The 14,719-nt window shown below is 51.5% G+C and overlaps 18 non-coding genes across 18 annotated transcripts; all 18 read right to left on the bottom strand.

Moving 5' to 3' along the window:
* Window positions 1–856: 856 nt before the first annotated feature.
* Window positions 857–928, bottom strand: trnaq-uug (transfer RNA glutamine (anticodon UUG)). Its single transcript has one exon. It is a non-coding gene; the product is annotated as a tRNA-Gln (tRNA).
* Window positions 929–1,190: 262 nt separating this feature from the next.
* trnaq-cug (transfer RNA glutamine (anticodon CUG)) lies at window positions 1,191–1,262 on the bottom strand. Its single transcript has one exon. It is a non-coding gene; the product is annotated as a tRNA-Gln (tRNA).
* Window positions 1,263–2,454: 1,192 nt separating this feature from the next.
* Window positions 2,455–2,526, bottom strand: trnaq-uug (transfer RNA glutamine (anticodon UUG)). Its single transcript has one exon. It is a non-coding gene; the product is annotated as a tRNA-Gln (tRNA).
* Window positions 2,527–2,788: 262 nt separating this feature from the next.
* trnaq-cug (transfer RNA glutamine (anticodon CUG)) lies at window positions 2,789–2,860 on the bottom strand. The gene has a single exon. It is a non-coding gene; the product is annotated as a tRNA-Gln (tRNA).
* Window positions 2,861–4,052: 1,192 nt separating this feature from the next.
* On the bottom strand, window positions 4,053–4,124 carry trnaq-uug (transfer RNA glutamine (anticodon UUG)). Its single transcript has one exon. It is a non-coding gene; the product is annotated as a tRNA-Gln (tRNA).
* A 262-nt stretch (window positions 4,125–4,386) lies between these two features.
* trnaq-cug (transfer RNA glutamine (anticodon CUG)) lies at window positions 4,387–4,458 on the bottom strand. Its single transcript has one exon. It is a non-coding gene; the product is annotated as a tRNA-Gln (tRNA).
* Window positions 4,459–5,656: 1,198 nt separating this feature from the next.
* On the bottom strand, window positions 5,657–5,728 carry trnaq-uug (transfer RNA glutamine (anticodon UUG)). The gene has a single exon. It is a non-coding gene; the product is annotated as a tRNA-Gln (tRNA).
* A 262-nt stretch (window positions 5,729–5,990) lies between these two features.
* Window positions 5,991–6,062, bottom strand: trnaq-cug (transfer RNA glutamine (anticodon CUG)). Its single transcript has one exon. It is a non-coding gene; the product is annotated as a tRNA-Gln (tRNA).
* Window positions 6,063–7,260: 1,198 nt separating this feature from the next.
* On the bottom strand, window positions 7,261–7,332 carry trnaq-uug (transfer RNA glutamine (anticodon UUG)). The gene has a single exon. It is a non-coding gene; the product is annotated as a tRNA-Gln (tRNA).
* A 262-nt stretch (window positions 7,333–7,594) lies between these two features.
* trnaq-cug (transfer RNA glutamine (anticodon CUG)) lies at window positions 7,595–7,666 on the bottom strand. The gene has a single exon. It is a non-coding gene; the product is annotated as a tRNA-Gln (tRNA).
* Window positions 7,667–8,858: 1,192 nt separating this feature from the next.
* Window positions 8,859–8,930, bottom strand: trnaq-uug (transfer RNA glutamine (anticodon UUG)). Its single transcript has one exon. It is a non-coding gene; the product is annotated as a tRNA-Gln (tRNA).
* A 262-nt stretch (window positions 8,931–9,192) lies between these two features.
* trnaq-cug (transfer RNA glutamine (anticodon CUG)) lies at window positions 9,193–9,264 on the bottom strand. Its single transcript has one exon. It is a non-coding gene; the product is annotated as a tRNA-Gln (tRNA).
* A 1,198-nt stretch (window positions 9,265–10,462) lies between these two features.
* On the bottom strand, window positions 10,463–10,534 carry trnaq-uug (transfer RNA glutamine (anticodon UUG)). The gene has a single exon. It is a non-coding gene; the product is annotated as a tRNA-Gln (tRNA).
* A 262-nt stretch (window positions 10,535–10,796) lies between these two features.
* On the bottom strand, window positions 10,797–10,868 carry trnaq-cug (transfer RNA glutamine (anticodon CUG)). The gene has a single exon. It is a non-coding gene; the product is annotated as a tRNA-Gln (tRNA).
* Window positions 10,869–12,060: 1,192 nt separating this feature from the next.
* Window positions 12,061–12,132, bottom strand: trnaq-uug (transfer RNA glutamine (anticodon UUG)). The gene has a single exon. It is a non-coding gene; the product is annotated as a tRNA-Gln (tRNA).
* Window positions 12,133–12,394: 262 nt separating this feature from the next.
* Window positions 12,395–12,466, bottom strand: trnaq-cug (transfer RNA glutamine (anticodon CUG)). The gene has a single exon. It is a non-coding gene; the product is annotated as a tRNA-Gln (tRNA).
* A 1,198-nt stretch (window positions 12,467–13,664) lies between these two features.
* Window positions 13,665–13,736, bottom strand: trnaq-uug (transfer RNA glutamine (anticodon UUG)). Its single transcript has one exon. It is a non-coding gene; the product is annotated as a tRNA-Gln (tRNA).
* Window positions 13,737–13,998: 262 nt separating this feature from the next.
* On the bottom strand, window positions 13,999–14,070 carry trnaq-cug (transfer RNA glutamine (anticodon CUG)). The gene has a single exon. It is a non-coding gene; the product is annotated as a tRNA-Gln (tRNA).
* Between the last annotated feature and the right edge of the window lie 649 nt (window positions 14,071–14,719).

Below are 14,719 nucleotides of genomic sequence, written 5' to 3'. Positions count from 1 at the left end.
CAAGCTGCTGGACAATCGCCTCGCCAGCATTTCACTTTGGCTTCAGCTTTCTCACCTCACAGTTAGCCTTCTGCTAAGTACAGCTGTAGGACAAGTCGCACATCTGCAGTACAGCTGCCTTTTCAAACAGCACCGCTGCTGTTTCTCTCCCTTACCGGCGGCCATCGCTGTGTCAGCGCTGCGATGAGCAATGCTTTTAAGCAAAGTGAGATCTCAGACGGATTGTGTTCAAGAGCACGTGTCCCTGGCTTTCCGGGAGTCTGTATTGTATGCAGTGTTTTTTATGTCGTCGGACTGTCTTGTATGTACAAATGTCATTGTTACCGTTTTGTAGTGATTGAAACTGGGATTTGAGGTTCCTGGTTTCCCTGAAAACTGGTTGAATGGTAGGGCTTGGGGCCTGGCTTTGCTGCTCCTCTCCCTGGTAAAATTGCTGTTTCTCTGTGTCCAGCTGTTACTGTGAATTGTTTGGCAAACTGTGAATTGTTTAATCAAATGAAAGAAAAGAGCACCTGTCCAGCATGCGCCTCATTTCAATTCCTGTCACCTTTTCACCAGCTGCCTGTGGAACACAGAGAGGAGCTCCAAAAACAACACCGCTTGACTGCAGCTTGTCTCTTAATGCTGTGTCCTTCGAAGAAAACACATCCGTGGTTCAGGAGAGAGCAAAAGCAGGCACCCAGTGACGAGCTTAAGACTCCACCTCGGGATTGGCATCATCCTGTGCCTCCCATTCTGGCAGAAATGTGATGAGATCTGACTCAAAGGTGCTAAAAGGGCGGCTCTTACAATTGGCCCGTAGGCAGATTTCACTCGCACGTCCCAAATTAAACAAGGGCCGGGACAAAGCAAGTCGAGGTTCCGCCGAGATTCGAACTCGGATCGCTGGATTCAAAGTCCAGAGTGCTAGCCATTACACCACGGAACCAGCAGTGCTGCGGCCTCAGGCAGCCTGAGCTTTCCTGCATTCACACTTGCAGCAACGCTCTCAGAATCTGGTCTCTTGATGCTGCGTCCTTGGCAGGGAATACTTGCGTGGTACAGGGCAGAGCAAAAGCAGCGCGTGCGCTTGACGCAGGAGCATCGCAAACACTGTGGCAAGGTGAAAACCAGCCCACTTCCATCATGGGTGTGGGAATTTGTGAAACCAACAGTTTTGTCGAAGACAATCGCTCTCGCTGCCAGAAAGAAGGCTCCACCGAGATTTGAACTCGGATCGCTGGATTCAGAGTCCAGAGTGCTCACCATTACACCATGGAACCTTGAGATAGCAGGGGCTGCCGAATCACTGCTCAAGGATGTTTGCCTCATTCGTCAAGCGGGTGAACAGCAACGACAAGGATCACAATGGCAACTGTGGATCTGCTGATCCAGCAGCTCGTGCACTCGGTCTTTCACAAGTGCAACCACGCTGTCTCGGCCTGCTGCCCTGTAAGGCCGGTCGCCCTCGCCTCCGAAATCCACTTTGCCGAAGTTTTCGGGCCGTGCCAGATATGCCAACCTGTCCACGAAACCTAGTTTCTCAGCGGGAGCAGGGTTGGCCATGAACAACTCTGAGCCGGGCTACTGCTCGCTAATCTCTCTCACTGGCAAACTTTCAAGCTGCTGGACAATCGCCTCGCCAGCATTTCACTTTGGCTTCAGCTTTCTCACCTCACAGTTAGCCTTCTGCTAAGTACAGCTGTAGGACAAGTCGCACATCTGCAGTACAGCTGCCTTTTCAAACAGCACCGCTGCTGTTTCTCTCCCTTACCGGCGGCCATCGCTGTGTCAGCGCTGCGATGAGCAATGCTTTTAAGCAAAGTGAGATCTCAGACGGATTGTGTTCAAGAGCACGTGTCCCTGGCTTTCCGGGAGTCTGTATTGTATGCAGTGTTTTTTATGTCGTCGGACTGTCTTGTATGTACAAATGTCATTGTTACCGTTTTGTAGTGATTGAAACTGGGATTTGAGGTTCCTGGTTTCCCTGAAAACTGGTTGAATGGTAGGGCTTGGGGCCTGGCTTTGCTGCTCCTCTCCCTGGTAAAATTGCTGTTTCTCTGTGTCCAGCTGTTACTGTGAATTGTTTGGCAAACTGTGAATTGTTTAATCAAATGAAAGAAAAGAGCACCTGTCCAGCATGCGCCTCATTTCAATTCCTGTCACCTTTTCACCAGCTGCCTGTGGAACACAGAGAGGAGCTCCAAAAACAACACCGCTTGACTGCAGCTTGTCTCTTAATGCTGTGTCCTTCGAAGAAAACACATCCGTGGTTCAGGAGAGAGCAAAAGCAGGCACCCAGTGACGAGCTTAAGACTCCACCTCGGGATTGGCATCATCCTGTGCCTCCCATTCTGGCAGAAATGTGATGAGATCTGACTCAAAGGTGCTAAAAGGGCGGCTCTTACAATTGGCCCGTAGGCAGATTTCACTCGCACGTCCCAAATTAAACAAGGGCCGGGACAAAGCAAGTCGAGGTTCCGCCGAGATTCAAACTCGGATCGCTGGATTCAAAGTCCAGAGTGCTAGCCATTACACCACGGAACCAGCAGTGCTGCGGCCTCAGGCAGCCTGAGCTTTCCTGCATTCACACTTGCAGCAACGCTCTCAGAATCTGGTCTCTTGATGCTGCGTCCTTGGCAGGGAATACTTGCGTGGTACAGGGCAGAGCAAAAGCAGCGCGTGCGCTTGACGCAGGAGCATCGCAAACACTGTGGCAAGGTGAAAACCAGCCCACTTCCATCATGGGTGTGGGAATTTGTGAAACCAACAGTTTTGTCGAAGACAATCGCTCTCGCTGCCAGAAAGAAGGCTCCACCGAGATTTGAACTCGGATCGCTGGATTCAGAGTCCAGAGTGCTCACCATTACACCATGGAACCTTGAGATAGCAGGGGCTGCCGAATCACTGCTCAAGGATGTTTGCCTCATTCGTCAAGCGGGTGAACAGCAACGACAAGGATCACAATGGCAACTGTGGATCTGCTGATCCAGCAGCTCGTGCACTCGGTCTTTCACAAGTGCAACCACGCTGTCTCGGCCTGCTGCCCTGTAAGGCCGGTCGCCCTCGCCTCCGAAATCCACTTTGCCGAAGTTTTCGGGCCGTGCCAGATATGCCAACCTGTCCACGAAACCTAGTTTCTCAGCGGGAGCAGGGTTGGCCATGAACAACTCTGAGCCGGGCTACTGCTCGCTAATCTCTCTCACTGGCAAACTTTCAAGCTGCTGGACAATCGCCTCGCCAGCATTTCACTTTGGCTTCAGCTTTCTCACCTCACAGTTAGCCTTCTGCTAAGTACAGCTGTAGGACAAGTCGCACATCTGCAGTACAGCTGCCTTTTCAAACAGCACCGCTGCTGTTTCTCTCCCTTACCGGCGGCCATCGCTGTGTCAGCGCTGCGATGAGCAATGCTTTTAAGCAAAGTGAGATCTCAGACGGATTGTGTTCAAGAGCACGTGTCCCTGGCTTTCCGGGAGTCTGTATTGTATGCAGTGTTTTTTATGTCGTCGGACTGTCTTGTATGTACAAATGTCATTGTTACCGTTTTGTAGTGATTGAAACTGGGATTTGAGGTTCCTGGTTTCCCTGAAAACTGGTTGAATGGTAGGGCTTGGGGCCTGGCTTTGCTGCTCCTCTCCCTGGTAAAATTGCTGTTTCTCTGTGTCCAGCTGTTACTGTGAATTGTTTGGCAAACTGTGAATTGTTTAATCAAATGAAAGAAAAGAGCACCTGTCCAGCATGCGCCTCATTTCAATTCCTGTCACCTTTTCACCAGCTGCCTGTGGAACACAGAGAGGAGCTCCAAAAACAACACCGCTTGACTGCAGCTTGTCTCTTAATGCTGTGTCCTTCGAAGAAAACACATCCGTGGTTCAGGAGAGAGCAAAAGCAGGCACCCAGTGACGAGCTTAAGACTCCACCTCGGGATTGGCATCATCCTGTGCCTCCCATTCTGGCAGAAATGTGATGAGATCTGACTCAAAGGTGCTAAAAGGGCGGCTCTTACAATTGGCCCGTAGGCAGATTTCACTCGCACGTCCCAAATTAAACAAGGGCCGGGACAAAGCAAGTCGAGGTTCCGCCGAGATTCGAACTCCGATCGCTGGATTCAAAGTCCAGAGTGCTAGCCATTACACCACGGAACCAGCAGTGCTGCGGCCTCAGGCAGCCTGAGCTTTCCTGCATTCACACTTGCAGCAACGCTCTCAGAATCTGGTCTCTTGATGCTGCGTCCTTGGCAGGGAATACTTGCGTGGTACAGGGCAGAGCAAAAGCAGCGCGTGCGCTTGACGCAGGAGCATCGCAAACACTGTGGCAAGGTGAAAACCAGCCCACTTCCATCATGGGTGTGGGAATTTGTGAAACCAACAGTTTTGTCGAAGACAATCGCTCTCGCTGCCAGAAAGAAGGCTCCACCGAGATTTGAACTCGGATCGCTGGATTCAGAGTCCAGAGTGCTCACCATTACACCATGGAACCTTGAGATAGCAGGGGCTGCCGAATCACTGCTCAAGGATGTTTGCCTCATTCGTCAAGCGGGTGAACAGCAACGACAAGGATCACAATGGCAACTGTGGATCTGCTGATCCAGCAGCTCGTGCACTCGGTCTTTCACAAGTGCAACCACGCTGTCTCGGCCTGCTGCCCTGTAAGGCCGGTCGCCCTCGCCTCCGAAATCCACTTTGCCGAAGTTTTCGGGCCGTGCCAGATATGCCAACCTGTCCACGAAACCTAGTTTCTCAGCGGGAGCAGGGTTGCTGTTGGCCATGAACAACTCTGAGCCGGGCTACTGCTCGCTAATCTCTCTCACTGGCAAACTTTCAAGCTGCTGGACAATCGCCTCGCCAGCATTTCACTTTGGCTTCAGCTTTCTCACCTCACAGTTAGCCTTCTGCTAAGTACAGCTGTAGGACAAGTCGCACATCTGCAGTACAGCTGCCTTTTCAAACAGCACCGCTGCTGTTTCTCTCCCTTACCGGCGGCCATCGCTGTGTCAGCGCTGCGATGAGCAATGCTTTTAAGCAAAGTGAGATCTCAGACGGATTGTGTTCAAGAGCACGTGTCCCTGGCTTTCCGGGAGTCTGTATTGTATGCAGTGTTTTTTATGTCGTCGGACTGTCTTGTATGTACAAATGTCATTGTTACCGTTTTGTAGTGATTGAAACTGGGATTTGAGGTTCCTGGTTTCCCTGAAAACTGGTTGAATGGTAGGGCTTGGGGCCTGGCTTTGCTGCTCCTCTCCCTGGTAAAATTGCTGTTTCTCTGTGTCCAGCTGTTACTGTGAATTGTTTGGCAAACTGTGAATTGTTTAATCAAATGAAAGAAAAGAGCACCTGTCCAGCATGCGCCTCATTTCAATTCCTGTCACCTTTTCACCAGCTGCCTGTGGAACACAGAGAGGAGCTCCAAAAACAACACCGCTTGACTGCAGCTTGTCTCTTAATGCTGTGTCCTTCGAAGAAAACACATCCGTGGTTCAGGAGAGAGCAAAAGCAGGCACCCAGTGACGAGCTTAAGACTCCACCTCGGGATTGGCATCATCCTGTGCCTCCCATTCTGGCAGAAATGTGATGAGATCTGACTCAAAGGTGCTAAAAGGGCGGCTCTTACAATTGGCCCGTAGGCAGATTTCACTCGCACGTCCCAAATTAAACAAGGGCCGGGACAAAGCAAGTCGAGGTTCCGCCGAGATTCGAACTCGGATCGCTGGATTCAAAGTCCAGAGTGCTAGCCATTACACCACGGAACCAGCAGTGCTGCGGCCTCAGGCAGCCTGAGCTTTCCTGCATTCACACTTGCAGCAACGCTCTCAGAATCTGGTCTCTTGATGCTGCGTCCTTGGCAGGGAATACTTGCGTGGTACAGGGCAGAGCAAAAGCAGCGCGTGCGCTTGACGCAGGAGCATCGCAAACACTGTGGCAAGGTGAAAACCAGCCCACTTCCATCATGGGTGTGGGAATTTGTGAAACCAACAGTTTTGTCGAAGACAATCGCTCTCGCTGCCAGAAAGAAGGCTCCACCGAGATTTGAACTCGGATCGCTGGATTCAGAGTCCAGAGTGCTCACCATTACACCATGGAACCTTGAGATAGCAGGGGCTGCCGAATCACTGCTCAAGGATGTTTGCCTCATTCGTCAAGCGGGTGAACAGCAACGACAAGGATCACAATGGCAACTGTGGATCTGCTGATCCAGCAGCTCGTGCACTCGGTCTTTCACAAGTGCAACCACGCTGTCTCGGCCTGCTGCCCTGTAAGGCCGGTCGCCCTCACCTCCGAAATCCACTTTGCCGAAGTTTTCGGGCCGTGCCAGATATGCCAACCTGTCCACGAAACCTAGTTTCTCAGCGGGAGCAGGGTTGCTGTTGGCCATGAACAACTCTGAGCCGGGCTACTGCTCGCTAATCTCTCTCACTGGCAAACTTTCAAGCTGCTGGACAATCGCCTCGCCAGCATTTCACTTTGGCTTCAGCTTTCTCACCTCACAGTTAGCCTTCTGCTAAGTACAGCTGTAGGACAAGTCGCACATCTGCAGTACAGCTGCCTTTTCAAACAGCACCGCTGCTGTTTCTCTCCCTTACCGGCGGCCATCGCTGTGTCAGCGCTGCGATGAGCAATGCTTTTAAGCAAAGTGAGATCTCAGACGGATTGTGTTCAAGAGCACGTGTCCCTGGCTTTCCGGGAGTCTGTATTGTATGCAGTGTTTTTTATGTCGTCGGACTGTCTTGTATGTACAAATGTCATTGTTACCGTTTTGTAGTGATTGAAACTGGGATTTGAGGTTCCTGGTTTCCCTGAAAACTGGTTGAATGGTAGGGCTTGGGGCCTGGCTTTGCTGCTCCTCTCCCTGGTAAAATTGCTGTTTCTCTGTGTCCAGCTGTTACTGTGAATTGTTTGGCAAACTGTGAATTGTTTAATCAAATGAAAGAAAAGAGCACCTGTCCAGCATGCGCCTCATTTCAATTCCTGTCACCTTTTCACCAGCTGCCTGTGGAACACAGAGAGGAGCTCCAAAAACAACACCGCTTGACTGCAGCTTGTCTCTTAATGCTGTGTCCTTCGAAGAAAACACATCCGTGGTTCAGGAGAGAGCAAAAGCAGGCACCCAGTGACGAGCTTAAGACTCCACCTCGGGATTGGCATCATCCTGTGCCTCCCATTCTGGCAGAAATGTGATGAGATCTGACTCAAAGGTGCTAAAAGGGCGGCTCTTACAATTGGCCCGTAGGCAGATTTCACTCGCACGTCCCAAATTAAACAAGGGCCGGGACAAAGCAAGTCGAGGTTCCGCCGAGATTCGAACTCGGATCGCTGGATTCAAAGTCCAGAGTGCTAGCCATTACACCACGGAACCAGCAGTGCTGCGGCCTCAGGCAGCCTGAGCTTTCCTGCATTCACACTTGCAGCAACGCTCTCAGAATCTGGTCTCTTGATGCTGCGTCCTTGGCAGGGAATACTTGCGTGGTACAGGGCAGAGCAAAAGCAGCGCGTGCGCTTGACGCAGGAGCATCGCAAACACTGTGGCAAGGTGAAAACCAGCCCACTTCCATCATGGGTGTGGGAATTTGTGAAACCAACAGTTTTGTCGAAGACAATCGCTCTCGCTGCCAGAAAGAAGGCTCCACCGAGATTTGAACTCGGATCGCTGGATTCAGAGTCCAGAGTGCTCACCATTACACCATGGAACCTTGAGATAGCAGGGGCTGCCGAATCACTGCTCAAGGATGTTTGCCTCATTCGTCAAGCGGGTGAACAGCAACGACAAGGATCACAATGGCAACTGTGGATCTGCTGATCCAGCAGCTCGTGCACTCGGTCTTTCACAAGTGCAACCACGCTGTCTCGGCCTGCTGCCCTGTAAGGCCGGTCGCCCTCGCCTCCGAAATCCACTTTGCCGAAGTTTTCGGGCCGTGCCAGATATGCCAACCTGTCCACGAAACCTAGTTTCTCAGCGGGAGCAGGGTTGGCCATGAACAACTCTGAGCCGGGCTACTGCTCGCTAATCTCTCTCACTGGCAAACTTTCAAGCTGCTGGACAATCGCCTCGCCAGCATTTCACTTTGGCTTCAGCTTTCTCACCTCACAGTTAGCCTTCTGCTAAGTACAGCTGTAGGACAAGTCGCACATCTGCAGTACAGCTGCCTTTTCAAACAGCACCGCTGCTGTTTCTCTCCCTTACCGGCGGCCATCGCTGTGTCAGCGCTGCGATGAGCAATGCTTTTAAGCAAAGTGAGATCTCAGACGGATTGTGTTCAAGAGCACGTGTCCCTGGCTTTCCGGGAGTCTGTATTGTATGCAGTGTTTTTTATGTCGTCGGACTGTCTTGTATGTACAAATGTCATTGTTACCGTTTTGTAGTGATTGAAACTGGGATTTGAGGTTCCTGGTTTCCCTGAAAACTGGTTGAATGGTAGGGCTTGGGGCCTGGCTTTGCTGCTCCTCTCCCTGGTAAAATTGCTGTTTCTCTGTGTCCAGCTGTTACTGTGAATTGTTTGGCAAACTGTGAATTGTTTAATCAAATGAAAGAAAAGAGCACCTGTCCAGCATGCGCCTCATTTCAATTCCTGTCACCTTTTCACCAGCTGCCTGTGGAACACAGAGAGGAGCTCCAAAAACAACACCGCTTGACTGCAGCTTGTCTCTTAATGCTGTGTCCTTCGAAGAAAACACATCCGTGGTTCAGGAGAGAGCAAAAGCAGGCACCCAGTGACGAGCTTAAGACTCCACCTCGGGATTGGCATCATCCTGTGCCTCCCATTCTGGCAGAAATGTGATGAGATCTGACTCAAAGGTGCTAAAAGGGCGGCTCTTACAATTGGCCCGTAGGCAGATTTCACTCGCACGTCCCAAATTAAACAAGGGCCGGGACAAAGCAAGTCGAGGTTCCGCCGAGATTCGAACTCGGATCGCTGGATTCAAAGTCCAGAGTGCTAGCCATTACACCACGGAACCAGCAGTGCTGCGGCCTCAGGCAGCCTGAGCTTTCCTGCATTCACACTTGCAGCAACGCTCTCAGAATCTGGTCTCTTGATGCTGCGTCCTTGGCAGGGAATACTTGCGTGGTACAGGGCAGAGCAAAAGCAGCGCGTGCGCTTGACGCAGGAGCATCGCAAACACTGTGGCAAGGTGAAAACCAGCCCACTTCCATCATGGGTGTGGGAATTTGTGAAACCAACAGTTTTGTCGAAGACAATCGCTCTCGCTGCCAGAAAGAAGGCTCCACCGAGATTTGAACTCGGATCGCTGGATTCAGAGTCCAGAGTGCTCACCATTACACCATGGAACCTTGAGATAGCAGGGGCTGCCGAATCACTGCTCAAGGATGTTTGCCTCATTCGTCAAGCGGGTGAACAGCAACGACAAGGATCACAATGGCAACTGTGGATCTGCTGATCCAGCAGCTCGTGCACTCGGTCTTTCACAAGTGCAACCACGCTGTCTCGGCCTGCTGCCCTGTAAGGCCGGTCGCCCTCGCCTCCGAAATCCACTTTGCCGAAGTTTTCGGGCCGTGCCAGATATGCCAACCTGTCCACGAAACCTAGTTTCTCAGCGGGAGCAGGGTTGCTGTTGGCCATGAACAACTCTGAGCCGGGCTACTGCTCGCTAATCTCTCTCACTGGCAAACTTTCAAGCTGCTGGACAATCGCCTCGCCAGCATTTCACTTTGGCTTCAGCTTTCTCACCTCACAGTTAGCCTTCTGCTAAGTACAGCTGTAGGACAAGTCGCACATCTGCAGTACAGCTGCCTTTTCAAACAGCACCGCTGCTGTTTCTCTCCCTTACCGGCGGCCATCGCTGTGTCAGCGCTGCGATGAGCAATGCTTTTAAGCAAAGTGAGATCTCAGACGGATTGTGTTCAAGAGCACGTGTCCCTGGCTTTCCGGGAGTCTGTATTGTATGCAGTGTTTTTTATGTCGTCGGACTGTCTTGTATGTACAAATGTCATTGTTACCGTTTTGTAGTGATTGAAACTGGGATTTGAGGTTCCTGGTTTCCCTGAAAACTGGTTGAATGGTAGGGCTTGGGGCCTGGCTTTGCTGCTCCTCTCCCTGGTAAAATTGCTGTTTCTCTGTGTCCAGCTGTTACTGTGAATTGTTTGGCAAACTGTGAATTGTTTAATCAAATGAAAGAAAAGAGCACCTGTCCAGCATGCGCCTCATTTCAATTCCTGTCACCTTTTCACCAGCTGCCTGTGGAACACAGAGAGGAGCTCCAAAAACAACACCGCTTGACTGCAGCTTGTCTCTTAATGCTGTGTCCTTCGAAGAAAACACATCCGTGGTTCAGGAGAGAGCAAAAGCAGGCACCCAGTGACGAGCTTAAGACTCCACCTCGGGATTGGCATCATCCTGTGCCTCCCATTCTGGCAGAAATGTGATGAGATCTGACTCAAAGGTGCTAAAAGGGCGGCTCTTACAATTGGCCCGTAGGCAGATTTCACTCGCACGTCCCAAATTAAACAAGGGCCGGGACAAAGCAAGTCGAGGTTCCGCCGAGATTCGAACTCGGATCGCTGGATTCAAAGTCCAGAGTGCTAGCCATTACACCACGGAACCAGCAGTGCTGCGGCCTCAGGCAGCCTGAGCTTTCCTGCATTCACACTTGCAGCAACGCTCTCAGAATCTGGTCTCTTGATGCTGCGTCCTTGGCAGGGAATACTTGCGTGGTACAGGGCAGAGCAAAAGCAGCGCGTGCGCTTGACGCAGGAGCATCGCAAACACTGTGGCAAGGTGAAAACCAGCCCACTTCCATCATGGGTGTGGGAATTTGTGAAACCAACAGTTTTGTCGAAGACAATCGCTCTCGCTGCCAGAAAGAAGGCTCCACCGAGATTTGAACTCGGATCGCTGGATTCAGAGTCCAGAGTGCTCACCATTACACCATGGAACCTTGAGATAGCAGGGGCTGCCGAATCACTGCTCAAGGATGTTTGCCTCATTCGTCAAGCGGGTGAACAGCAACGACAAGGATCACAATGGCAACTGTGGATCTGCTGATCCAGCAGCTCGTGCACTCGGTCTTTCACAAGTGCAACCACGCTGTCTCGGCCTGCTGCCCTGTAAGGCCGGTCGCCCTCGCCTCCGAAATCCACTTTGCCGAAGTTTTCGGGCCGTGCCAGATATGCCAACCTGTCCACGAAACCTAGTTTCTCAGCGGGAGCAGGGTTGGCCATGAACAACTCTGAGCCGGGCTACTGCTCGCTAATCTCTCTCACTGGCAAACTTTCAAGCTGCTGGACAATCGCCTCGCCAGCATTTCACTTTGGCTTCAGCTTTCTCACCTCACAGTTAGCCTTCTGCTAAGTACAGCTGTAGGACAAGTCGCACATCTGCAGTACAGCTGCCTTTTCAAACAGCACCGCTGCTGTTTCTCTCCCTTACCGGCGGCCATCGCTGTGTCAGCGCTGCGATGAGCAATGCTTTTAAGCAAAGTGAGATCTCAGACGGATTGTGTTCAAGAGCACGTGTCCCTGGCTTTCCGGGAGTCTGTATTGTATGCAGTGTTTTTTATGTCGTCGGACTGTCTTGTATGTACAAATGTCATTGTTACCGTTTTGTAGTGATTGAAACTGGGATTTGAGGTTCCTGGTTTCCCTGAAAACTGGTTGAATGGTAGGGCTTGTGGCCTGGCTTTGCTGCTCCTCTCCCTGGTAAAATTGCTGTTTCTCTGTGTCCAGCTGTTACTGTGAATTGTTTGGCAAACTGTGAATTGTTTAATCAAATTAAAGAAAAGAGCACCTGTCCAGCATGCGCCTCATTTCAATTCCTGTCACCTTTTCACCAGCTGCCTGTGGAACACAGAGAGGAGCTCCAAAAACAACACCGCTTGACTGCAGCTTGTCTCTTAATGCTGTGTCCTTCGAAGAAAACACATCCGTGGTTCAGGAGAGAGCAAAAGCAGGCACCCAGTGACGAGCTTAAGACTCCACCTCGGGATTGGCATCATCCTGTGCCTCCCATTCTGGCAGAAATGTGATGAGATCTGACTCAAAGGTGCTAAAAGGGCGGCTCTTACAATTGGCCCGTAGGCAGATTTCACTCGCACGTCCCAAATTAAACAAGGGCCGGGACAAAGCAAGTCGAGGTTCCACCGAGATTCGAACTCAGATCGCTGGATTCAAAGTCCAGAGTGCTAGCCATTACACCACGGAACCAGCAGTGCTGCGGCCTCAGGCAGCCTGAGCTTTCCTGCATTCACACTTGCAGCAACGCTCTCAGAATCTGGTCTCTTGATGCTGCGTCCTTGGCAGGGAATACTTGCGTGGTACAGGGCAGAGCAAAAGCAGCTCGTGCGCTTGACGCAGGAGCATCGCAAACACTGTGGCGAGGTGAAAACCAGCCCACTTCCATCATGGGTGTGGGAATTTGTGAAACCAACAGTTTTGTCGAAGACAATCGCTCACGCTGCCAGAAAGAAGGCTCCACCGAGATTTGAACTCGGATCGCTGGATTCAGAGTCCAGAGTGCTCACCATTACACCATGTAACCTTGAGAGAGCAGGGGCTGCCGAATCACTGCTCAAGGATGTTTGCCTCATTCGTCAAGCGGGTGAACAGCAACGACAAGGATCACAATGGCAACTGTGGATCTGCTGATCCAGCAGCTCGTGCACTCGGTCTTTCACAAGTGCAACCACGCTGTCTCGGCCTGCTGCCCTGTAAGGCCGGTCGCCCTCGCCTCCGAAATCCACTTTGCCGAAGTTTTCGGGCCGTGCCAGATATGCCAACCTGTCCACGAAACCTAGTTTCTCAGCGGGAGCAGGGTTGCTGTTGGCCATGAACAACTCTGAGCCGGGCTACTGCTCGCTAATCTCTCTCACTGGCAAACTTTCAAGCTGCTGGACAATCGCCTCGCCAGCATTTCACTTTGGCTTCAGCTTTCTCACCTCACAGTTAGCCTTCTGCTAAGTACAGCTGTAGGACAAGTCGCACATCTGCAGTACAGCTGCCTTTTCAAACAGCACCGCTGCTGTTTCTCTCCCTTACCGGCGGCCATCGCTGTGTCAGTGCTGCGATGAGCAATGCTTTTAAGCAAAGTGAGATCTCAGACGGATTGTGTTCAAGAGCACGTGTCCCTGGCTTTCCGGGAGTCTGTATTGTATGCAGTGTTTTTTATGTCGTCGGACTGTCTTTAATGTACAAATGTCATTGTTACCGTTTTGTAGTGATTGAAACTGGGATTTGAGGTTCCTGGTTTCCCTGAAAACTGGTTGAATGGTAGGGCTTGGGGCCTGGCTTTGCTGCTCCTCTCCCTGGTAAAATTGCTGTTTCTCTGTGTCCAGCTGTTACTGTGAATTGTTTGGCAAACTGTGAATTGTTTAATCAAATTAAAGAAAAGAGCACCTGTCCAGCATGCGCCTCATTTCAATTCCTGTCACCTTTTCACCAGCTGCCTGTGGAACACAGAGAGGAGCTCCAAAAACAACACCGCTTGACTGCAGCTTGTCTCTTAATGCTGTGTCCTTCGAAGAAAACACATCCGTGGTTCAGGAGAGAGCAAAAGCAGGCACCCAGTGACGAGCTTAAGACTCCACCTCGGGATTGGCATCATCCTGTGCCTCCCATTCTGGCAGAAATGTGATGAGATCTGACTCAAAGGTGCTAAAAGGGCGGCTCTTACAATTGGCCCGTAGGCAGATTTCACTCGCACGTCCCAAATTAAACAAGGGCCGGGACAAAGCAAGTCGAGGTTCCGCCGAGATTCGAACTCGGATCGCTGGATTCAAAGTCCAGAGTGCTAGCCATTACACCACGGAACCAGCAGTGCTGCGGCCTCAGGCAGCCTGAGCTTTCCTGCATTCACACTTGCAGCAACGCTCTCAGAATCTGGTCTCTTGATGCTGCGTCCTTGGCAGGGAATACTTGCGTGGTACAGGGCAGAGCAAAAGCAGCGCGTGCGCTTGACGCAGGAGCATCGCAAACACTGTGGCAAGGTGAAAACCAGCCCACTTCCATCATGGGTGTGGGAATTTGTGAAACCAACAGTTTTGTCGAAGACAATCGCTCTCGCTGCCAGAAAGAAGGCTCCAACGAGATTTGAACTCGGATCGCTGGATTCAGAGTCCAGAGTGCTCACCATTACACCATGGAACCCTGAGATAGCAAGGGCTACCGAATCACTGCTCAAGGATGTTTGCCTCATTCGTCAAGCGGGTGAACAGCAACGACAAGGATCACAATGGCAACTGTGGATCTGCTGATCCAGCAGCTCGTGCACTCGGTCTTTCACAAGTGCAACCACGCTGTCTCGGCCTGCTGCCCTGTAAGGCCGGTCGCCCTCGCCTCCGAAATCCACTTTGCCGAAGTTTTCGGGCCGTGCCAGATATGCCAACCTGTCCACGAAACCTAGTTTCTCAGCGGGAGCAGGGTTGCTGTTGGCCATGAACAACTCTGAGCCGGGCTACTGCTCGCTAATCTCTCTCACTGGCAAACTTTCAAGCTGCTGGACAATCGCCTCGCCAGCATTTCACTTTGGCTTCAGCTTTCTCACCTCACAGTTAGCCTTCTGCTAAGTACAGCTGTAGGACAAGTGGCACATCTGCAGTACAGCTGCCTTTTCAAACAGCACCGCTGCTGTTTCTCTCCCTTACCGGCGGCCATCGCTGTGTCAGCGCTGCGATGAGCAATGCTTTTAAGCAAAGTGAGATATCAGACGGATTGTGTTCAAGAGCACGTGTCCCTGGCTTTCCGGGAGTCTGTATTGGCATCATCCTGTGCCTCCCATTCTGGCAGAAATGTGATG

Source organism: Chiloscyllium plagiosum, unplaced genomic scaffold (assembly GCF_037043375.1).
Source record: "Chiloscyllium plagiosum isolate Xiang-an unplaced genomic scaffold, Cpla_swu_hap1 HiC_scaffold_44, whole genome shotgun sequence".
In the NCBI taxonomy this organism is placed as follows: Eukaryota; Metazoa; Chordata; class Chondrichthyes; order Orectolobiformes; family Hemiscylliidae; genus Chiloscyllium; species Chiloscyllium plagiosum.
The sequence above is the reverse complement of the archived record's forward strand: the minus strand, read 5'-3'. Positions and strand labels throughout refer to the sequence as shown.